This window comes from Lolium rigidum, chromosome 1 (assembly GCF_022539505.1).
Source record: "Lolium rigidum isolate FL_2022 chromosome 1, APGP_CSIRO_Lrig_0.1, whole genome shotgun sequence".
In the NCBI taxonomy this organism is placed as follows: domain Eukaryota; kingdom Viridiplantae; phylum Streptophyta; class Magnoliopsida; order Poales; family Poaceae; genus Lolium; species Lolium rigidum.
In genome coordinates, this window is record NC_061508.1 from 360,775,217 (window position 1) to 360,783,067 (window position 7,851).

Sequence of the window (7,851 nt, forward strand, 5' to 3'; positions counted from 1 at the left end):
CATGTATCATTTTCCAATTCCAACCATATAACAATTTAACGAAGAAGAAACTTCGCCATGAATACTATGAGTAGAGCCTAAGGACATATTTGTCCATATGCAACAGCGGAGCGTGTCTCTCTCCCATAAAGTGAATGCTAGGATCCATTTTATTCAAACAAAACAAAAAACAAAAACAAACCGACGCTCCAAGCAAAGTGCATAAGATGTGGCCGAATAAAAATATAGTTTCGGGGAGGAACCCGATAATGTTGTCGATGAAGAAGGGGATGCCTTGGGCATCCCCAAGCTTAGACGCTTGAGTCTTCTTAATATATGCAGGGGTGAACCACCGGGGCATCCCCAAGCTTAGAGCTTTCACTCTCCTTGATCATATTGCATCATACTCCTCTCTTGATCCTTGAAAACTTCCTCCACACCAAACTCGAAACAACTCATTAGAGGGTTAGTGCATAATAAAAATTCACATGTTCAGAGGTGACACAATCATTCTTAACACTTCTGGACATTTCATAAAGCTACTCGGACATTAGTGGATCAAAGAAATTCATCCAACATAGCAAAAGAGGCAATGCGAAATAAAAGACAGAATCTGTCAAAACAGAACAGTCCGTAAAGATGGATTTTATTAGGCCACCAGACTTGCTCAAACGAAAATGCTCAAATTGAATGAAAGTTGCGTACATATCTGAGGATCATGCTCGTAAATTGGCGTAATTTTCTGAGCTACCTACAGGGAGATAGACCCAGATTCGTGACAGCAAAGAAATTTGGAACTGCGCAGTAATCCAAATCTAGTACTTACTTTTCTATCAAAGACTTTACTTGGCACAACAAAACTCAAAACTAAGATAAGGAGAGGTTGCTACAGTAGTAAACAACTTCCAAGACACAAATATAAAATAAAAATACTGGAGTAAAAACATGGGTTGTCTCCCATAAGCGCTTTTCTTTAACGCCTTTCAGCTAGGCGCAGAAAGTGTATATCAAGTAGCATCGAAGGGTGGTGCACCTACAGCGGGGTTTGGAGTTTTCTCAACCATGCATAGTATATTGGATACATAAGTTTCAGCGTCTCTTTTCTCATTAATCTTGGGCTTGCTACTCTCATCGAACAAATTTTCAGGGACAAGCCAAGCATAGTTATGTTCTAGTGCATCATTCATAGCTAGGAGTTTACATGGTATTGGTGCTTTGATCTCCCCACCATCATTAATATTATTAGTGTATCTTATTCTATCCATGTCCATCTTTTCAAGGAGACTAACAAAATTAGTATGAGAACCAAGCATATTAAATTTGGCAAAGACCTTTCTAGCCTCTCTTGCTAGACCACCAAATTCTCTAAGAAGGGTTTCTAAAACAACTTTCTTTTCCCCCTCTTCCATATCACCAAGTGTAAGAAACATGTGTTGGATTATAGGATTAAGATTAACAAATTTAGTTTCCAACAGGCGAACTAAAGCAGCAGCAGCAATTTCATAAGTGGGAGCAAGGTCTACCAAGTGTCTATCTTCGAAATCTTCAATGGTACTAACATGGGTGAAAAATTCTTCTATATTGTTCCTCCCAATTATAGACCCTCGTCCTACCGGTATGTTCTTTGTGGTAAAATTAAAAGGAAACATGATGAAATAAGTAAAGTAAATGCAAGTAAACTAATTTTTTTGTGTTTTTGATATGGCAAACAAGACAGTAAATAAAGTAAAGCTAGCAACTAATTTTTTTGTGTTTTGATATAATGCAGCAAACAAAGTAGTAAATAAAATAAAGCAAGACAAAAACAAAGTAAAGAGATTGAGAAGTGGAGACTCCCCTTGCGAGCGTGTCTTGATCTCCCCGACAACGGCGCCGAAAAAGAGCTTGATGGCTTGTATTTCACACGTTCGTTGGGCAACCCCAAGAGGAAGGTATGATGCGCACAGCAGCAAGTTTTCCCTCGTAAAGAAACCAAGGTTTATCGAACCAGGAGGAGCCAAGAAGCACGTTGAAGGTTGATGGCGGCGGGATGTAGTGCGGCGCAACACCGGAGATTCCGGCGCCAACGTGGAACCTGCACAACACAACCAAAGTACTTTGCCCCAACGAAACAAGTGAGGTTGTCAATCTCACCGGCTTGCTGTAACAAAGGATTAACCGTATTGTGTGGAAGATGATTGTTTGTAGAGAAAACGAGTAAAACAAGTATTGCGACAGATTTGTATTTCAGTATTAAAGAATGGACCGGGGTCCACAGTTCACTAGAGGTGTCTCTCCCATAAGATAAAAGCATGTTGGGTGAACAAATTACGGTCGGGCAATTGACAAATAGAGAGGGCATAACAATGCACATACATGACATGATAAGTATAGTGAGATTTAATTGGGCATTACGACAAAGTACATAGACCGCCATCCAACCGCATCTATGCCTAAAAAGTCCACCTTCGAGTTATCGTCCGAACCCCCTCCGAGTATTAAGTTGCTAACAACAGACAATTGCATTAAGTATGGTGCGTAATGTAATCAACAACTACATCCTCGGACATAGCGCCCATGTTTTATCCCTAGTGGCAACAAGCACAACACAACCTTAGGGGTTTCGTCACTCCCCAGGTGTCAATGCGGGCATGAACCCACTATCGAGCATAAGTACTCCCTCTTGGAGTTAAAAGTAAAAACTTGGCCAGAGCCTCTACTAGAAACGGAGAGCATGCAAGATCATAAACAACACATGTATAATAACTTGATAATTAACATGACATGGTATTCTCTATCCATCGGATCCCGACAAACACAACATATAGAATTACAGATAGATGATCTTGATCATGTTAGGTAGCTCACAAGATCCAACAATGAAGCACAATGAGGAGAAGACAACCATCTAGCTACCGCTATGGACCCATAGTCCAGGGGTGAACTACTCACTCATCACTCCGGAGGCGACCATGGCGGTGTAGAGTCCTCCGGGAGATGAATCCCCTCTCCGGCAGGGTGCCGGAGGAGATCTCCGTAATCCCCGAGATGGGATCGGCGGCGACGGCGTCTCGGTAAGGTTTTCCGTATCGTGGTTTTTCGCCTCGGGGGTTTCGCGACGGAGGCTTTAAGTAGGCGGAAGGGCAGAGTCGGGGGCTAACGAGGGCCCACACTATAGGTCGGCGCGGCCAGGGCTTGGGCCGCGCCGCCCTATAGCTTGGCCACCTCGTGGCCCCACTTCGTGTGTTCTTCGGTCTTCGGAAGCTCCGTGGAAAAATAGGGCCCCGGGTCTTCGTTTCGTCCAATTCCGAGAATATTTCGTTACTAGGATTTCTGAAACCAAAAACAGCAGAAAACAGAACCGGCACTTCGGCATCTTGTTAATAGGTTAGTTCCAGAAAATGCACTAATATGACATAAAGTGTGCATAAAACATGTAGGTATCATCAATAATATGGCATAGAACATAAGAAATTATCGATACGTCGGAGACGTATCAATCTCCGGAGACTCCTTGTCCCACGTGTGTAAAGGTGACAGTGTGTGCACCGTGTGAGTCTCTTAGGCTATATTTCACAGAATACTTATTCGCTGTTATGAATGGCATAGTGAAGTGCTTATTTATATCTCTTTATGATTGCAATGTGTTTTGTATCACAATTTATCCATGTGCTACTCTAGTGATGTTATTAAAGTAGTTTATTCCTCCTGCACGGTGTAATGGTGACAGTGTGTGCATCGTGTAGTACCTGGGGTAGGCTATGATTGTGATCTCTTGTAGATTATGAAGTTAACTATTGCTATGATAGTATTGATGTGATCTATTCCTCCTTTCGTAGTGTGAAGGTGACAGTGTGCATGCTATGTTAGTACTTGGTTTGGTTATGTTGATCTGTTATGCACTCTAAGGTTATTTAAATATGAACATTGAATATTGTGGAGCTTGTTAACTCCGGCATTGAGGGTTCGTGTAATCCTACACGCTTAGTGGTGTTCATCATCCAACAAGAGGGTGTAGAGTCTAGCATCTATTTATTTATTCTGTTATGTGATCAATGTTGAGAGTGTCCACTAGTGAAAGTATGATCCCTAGGCCTTGTTCCTAAATACTGCTATCGCTGCTTGTTTACTGTTCTGCTGCATCTTTACTTCCTGCAATATTACTACCATCAACTGCACGCCAGCAAGCACTTTTCTGGCGCCGTTACTACTGCTCATACTTATTCATACCACCTGTATTTCACTATCTCTTCGCCGAACTAGTGCACCTATTAGGTGTGTTGGGGACACAAGAGACTTCTTGCTTTGTGGTTGCGGGGTTGCATGAGAGGGATATCTTTGACCTCTTCCTCCCTGAGTTCGATAAACCTTGGGTGATCCACTTAAGGGAAACTTGCTGTTGTTCTACAAACCTCTGCTCTTGGAGGCCCAACACTGTCTACAAGAATAGAAGCACCCGTAGACATCACTTGCCATGGCGTATCGATGCTCCTTTTATAGGCACGGCGCCGCTTCTACATTGTCTTCTTCCTCCGACAGGGCGTCGTGCGCTACATGCTTTATCTCATCGAGCAGGGCGTCCTTATCCTGCCGACAGCTTTAGTACCGGTTGCACCCACCAGCCGGTACTAAATGTTACCCACGCGTCCTTATCCCACCGACGGTTTTGTTACATGACGGAAAAACCACCTTTAGTACCGGTTGCACCCACCAGCCGGTACTAAAGGTTTCCCGCCTATTTTCTTCCCGCGCTTTCCACCGGTTCCCGCCTCTGTCTTCCCGCCATTTTTTGACTATATATATGTAGGCTTGGCCTCCATTTACATATCACATCTAGACTCATATCTCGCAAACCTCATCATTCTCTCCCATGGCTTCCATCGTATCTCTAACCCCCGGGAGGCGGAGGCGCTTTGCGCCTCGAACTACCCTGCCCGCCGGGCTACCGCGTCCCGACCGGCTGGTTGCTAAGCGTCGGAGGCGTACCGGTCCCTCCAGTCCCTCTAGGTGTGGCGCGCGAGATGGCCATCACAAACCACTACTACTTCGAGCTCACGCCAGAGCAGCGGAGGAATCCCCAGTGGCATCCCGACTACAGCCCGACTTGGGAAAGCTTCTTCATCAATCGGCGTGAGAGGGCGCTTGCCAGGCACGAGGAGGGCGGCCCACCTCCTTCGAACTTCAACGAGGCCGGGCGTCGGCTGTGGTGGCGCGACCGGACTCTCCAGGGCGTCATGGCCTACCGTGCCCCCCGCCTGCGCTACCCTCAGTCCCAGCCCACGCGTGCTCACCCGCCGAGGTTCGACTACCGCGACCCCGATGCCAGCGACGATGATGACGGCGACTACGACGACTACAGTGGCGAGTATTATAGGGCTAGGCACGAGTATGACTGAATGACTCCAACAGTCAAATGTGGCCATGTATCTTAATTTTCAGTTGAGCTATGTACTTTTAATTCGAGTTCAATCGTAATAAAATTTTATTCCCGCCCTTTCTTTCTCGCCTTTTTTCTCCCACGCGCGGCGTCGTGGCGGGAAAGTTTCCCGCGCGACGTCGGGGCGGGAAACTTTCCCGCGCGAACGGCGTCGTGGCAGGAGTAAAGAAAGAAATAGAAACAATAAATATAAAAGAAAAGAAATAGAAAAGCAATAGAAAAAATAAATAGAAAAGAAACAGAAAAGAAAATAAATAGAAAAGCAACAGAAAAAATAAATAGAAAAGAAATAGAAAAGAAAATAAAAAGAAAATAAAAAAAGAAAAGAAACAGAAAAGAAAAGAAAAGAAACAGCAAAGAAACAGAAAAAGAAACAGAAAAAGAAAAGAAAAGAAACAGAAAAGAAAAGAAAAGAAAAGAAAAGAAACAGCAAAGAAACAGCAAAAGAAAAGAAAACAGAAAAAGAAAAAGAAAAGAAAAAAAAAAACCTTTGGCACCGGTTGGTACCACCAACCGGTACGAAATGCCTTTCGTACCGGTTGGTGGTACCAACCGGTACCATAGGGGTTCTCCTCCTTCACACTTAGCCGCGCGGGGAAAAATTTCCCAAATCAACACACTTGCCGCGCGGAGAAGCCTCTCGCCGTCGCCAGACCACGCCGCGCTGTCCGCCGTCGTCGCCACGCGCCACTCCCCCTCGCCGTCGCCAGACCACGCCGTCGTCACCCGCCGCTCCCCCTCGCCTCGCCTCCCTCCCGCGCCTCCCGCGCCACAACGCTGGCGTCCCCTCCTCCGGCCGGCAGCGCCTCACGCGCCACAAAGGCCGCCGCCAACCCGAGGTGAGCTCCTGATCCCTCGCCGCCCTCCCTCGCCGCCCTCCCTCGCCTCCCCGCCGCCGCGCCTCGCCGGAGGAGCCCGCGCGCGCGTCGACGCCGGCGGCGCCGCCGGCGCCCTCCCTCACGCACGCGGGCAAGCCGTTCGACGAAATGCCCGGCCGCCGCGCGCCCTCGATCCCCGCCCGGCCGCCGCGCCCTCCCTCCTCGGCCGCCGCGCGCCCTCCCTTGCCTGGCCGCCGCACGCCCTCCCCTCCCTGGCCGCCGCACGCTGCCAGGCCACCCCGCGCACGCCGCCCCCAAGCAGGCCGCCTCCAATCACGTCGCGCACGGGAGGCTGCCCTCGCGCTCGCCGCCCCCAAGCACGCTGCCCGGCCGCCGCACACGCTGCAGGTAGCCCCCAATCACGCCGCCTCGCACCGCCCCCCTCAGCAGGAGCCCAACAAGCTTAAATTTCTGTCAATTGGAAAGAGTTTGTACATATTGGTAGTTTTGTTGTTGATTGATAGGGCAAAATGCAGGTAACATGAGTAGTGTAGGGCATTTTCTCCTATACAGGCCGCCTAGATGGGAGGTCCTTCTTTGCAGAAATAGTCGCCTCGCTCCGTTGTTGTTGCCGTCTGTGAGCTTGCGAGAGGAGGAGCGCCGAGTGTTAGGGTTAGGGTCGAGAAAAAGAGAGAAGAGCGAGACGAGTAGCGCCGAGTGTTAGGGTTAGGGTTATTGCTTTCTTCATTTCAATTGTTATATACAATTGCTTTCTTAATTTTGTAGTGACATTGAGGTATGGAGGACGGCACCTTCGTCCGAGATGAGGAGGGGGAAGAAGCGGTGCAGAAATTGATCTATGAGAGTGCTCGTGGTCCGGAACCCGATGGAGATGACAACGAGTTCCAAGACTTTCTGAATGATTTCGGCGAGGGACTTGAGTCTGAACAAATTAGAAGAGACAACGAAGTGTCCATCACAAACACCGGGGAGGTGTATATCTATGTATCAATTAGTCTATGTTCATCCCTAGATGCATTCATTTATTTGTATTGCACTTATTAACGAATAATTTTTTCTTTTAGCCTTCTGGATCATCGAGCAAGTCTCGTTAGATCAAAACGAGGCCCGACGCGGGTGCTAAAGGGCGAGGGCAGGTTAGCCCTCACGGCATTCAAGGCTAATGGTGAACCAGAGCATCCGAAAGAGCACTGCCGCAAATTTACAAGTCAATCCGGAGTTCTTGTTAGGGACCATGTACCGATCAGCATTCAAGAGTGGCATAAGCCGAAGAACGCGGAGAGTGGTGCTAGTTATGTCAACGACACGCTGAAAAAATTTCTTTGGGACACGCTACTGACAATGTTCAGCCTACCGGAAGACATGACGGAAGGCCGAAGGATAAAGTCAAGGAATGGACATGGAAGAAGATGGCCATACAATTCCGGACACTGGAAGAAAAATTTATGGGACAAATATAAGGAAGAAGATCCAAGTATTCGATGATAAAATATCCGAGTAATCTAGTGAAGATAAAAGATCACCGGCCCGCATTTAAGAGGTATAAGCAATCGTCTACTTTTGTGTCCCGATCGAAGAAAAATACCAAAAATGCTTCAAAGAAGAAACTTCCGCATC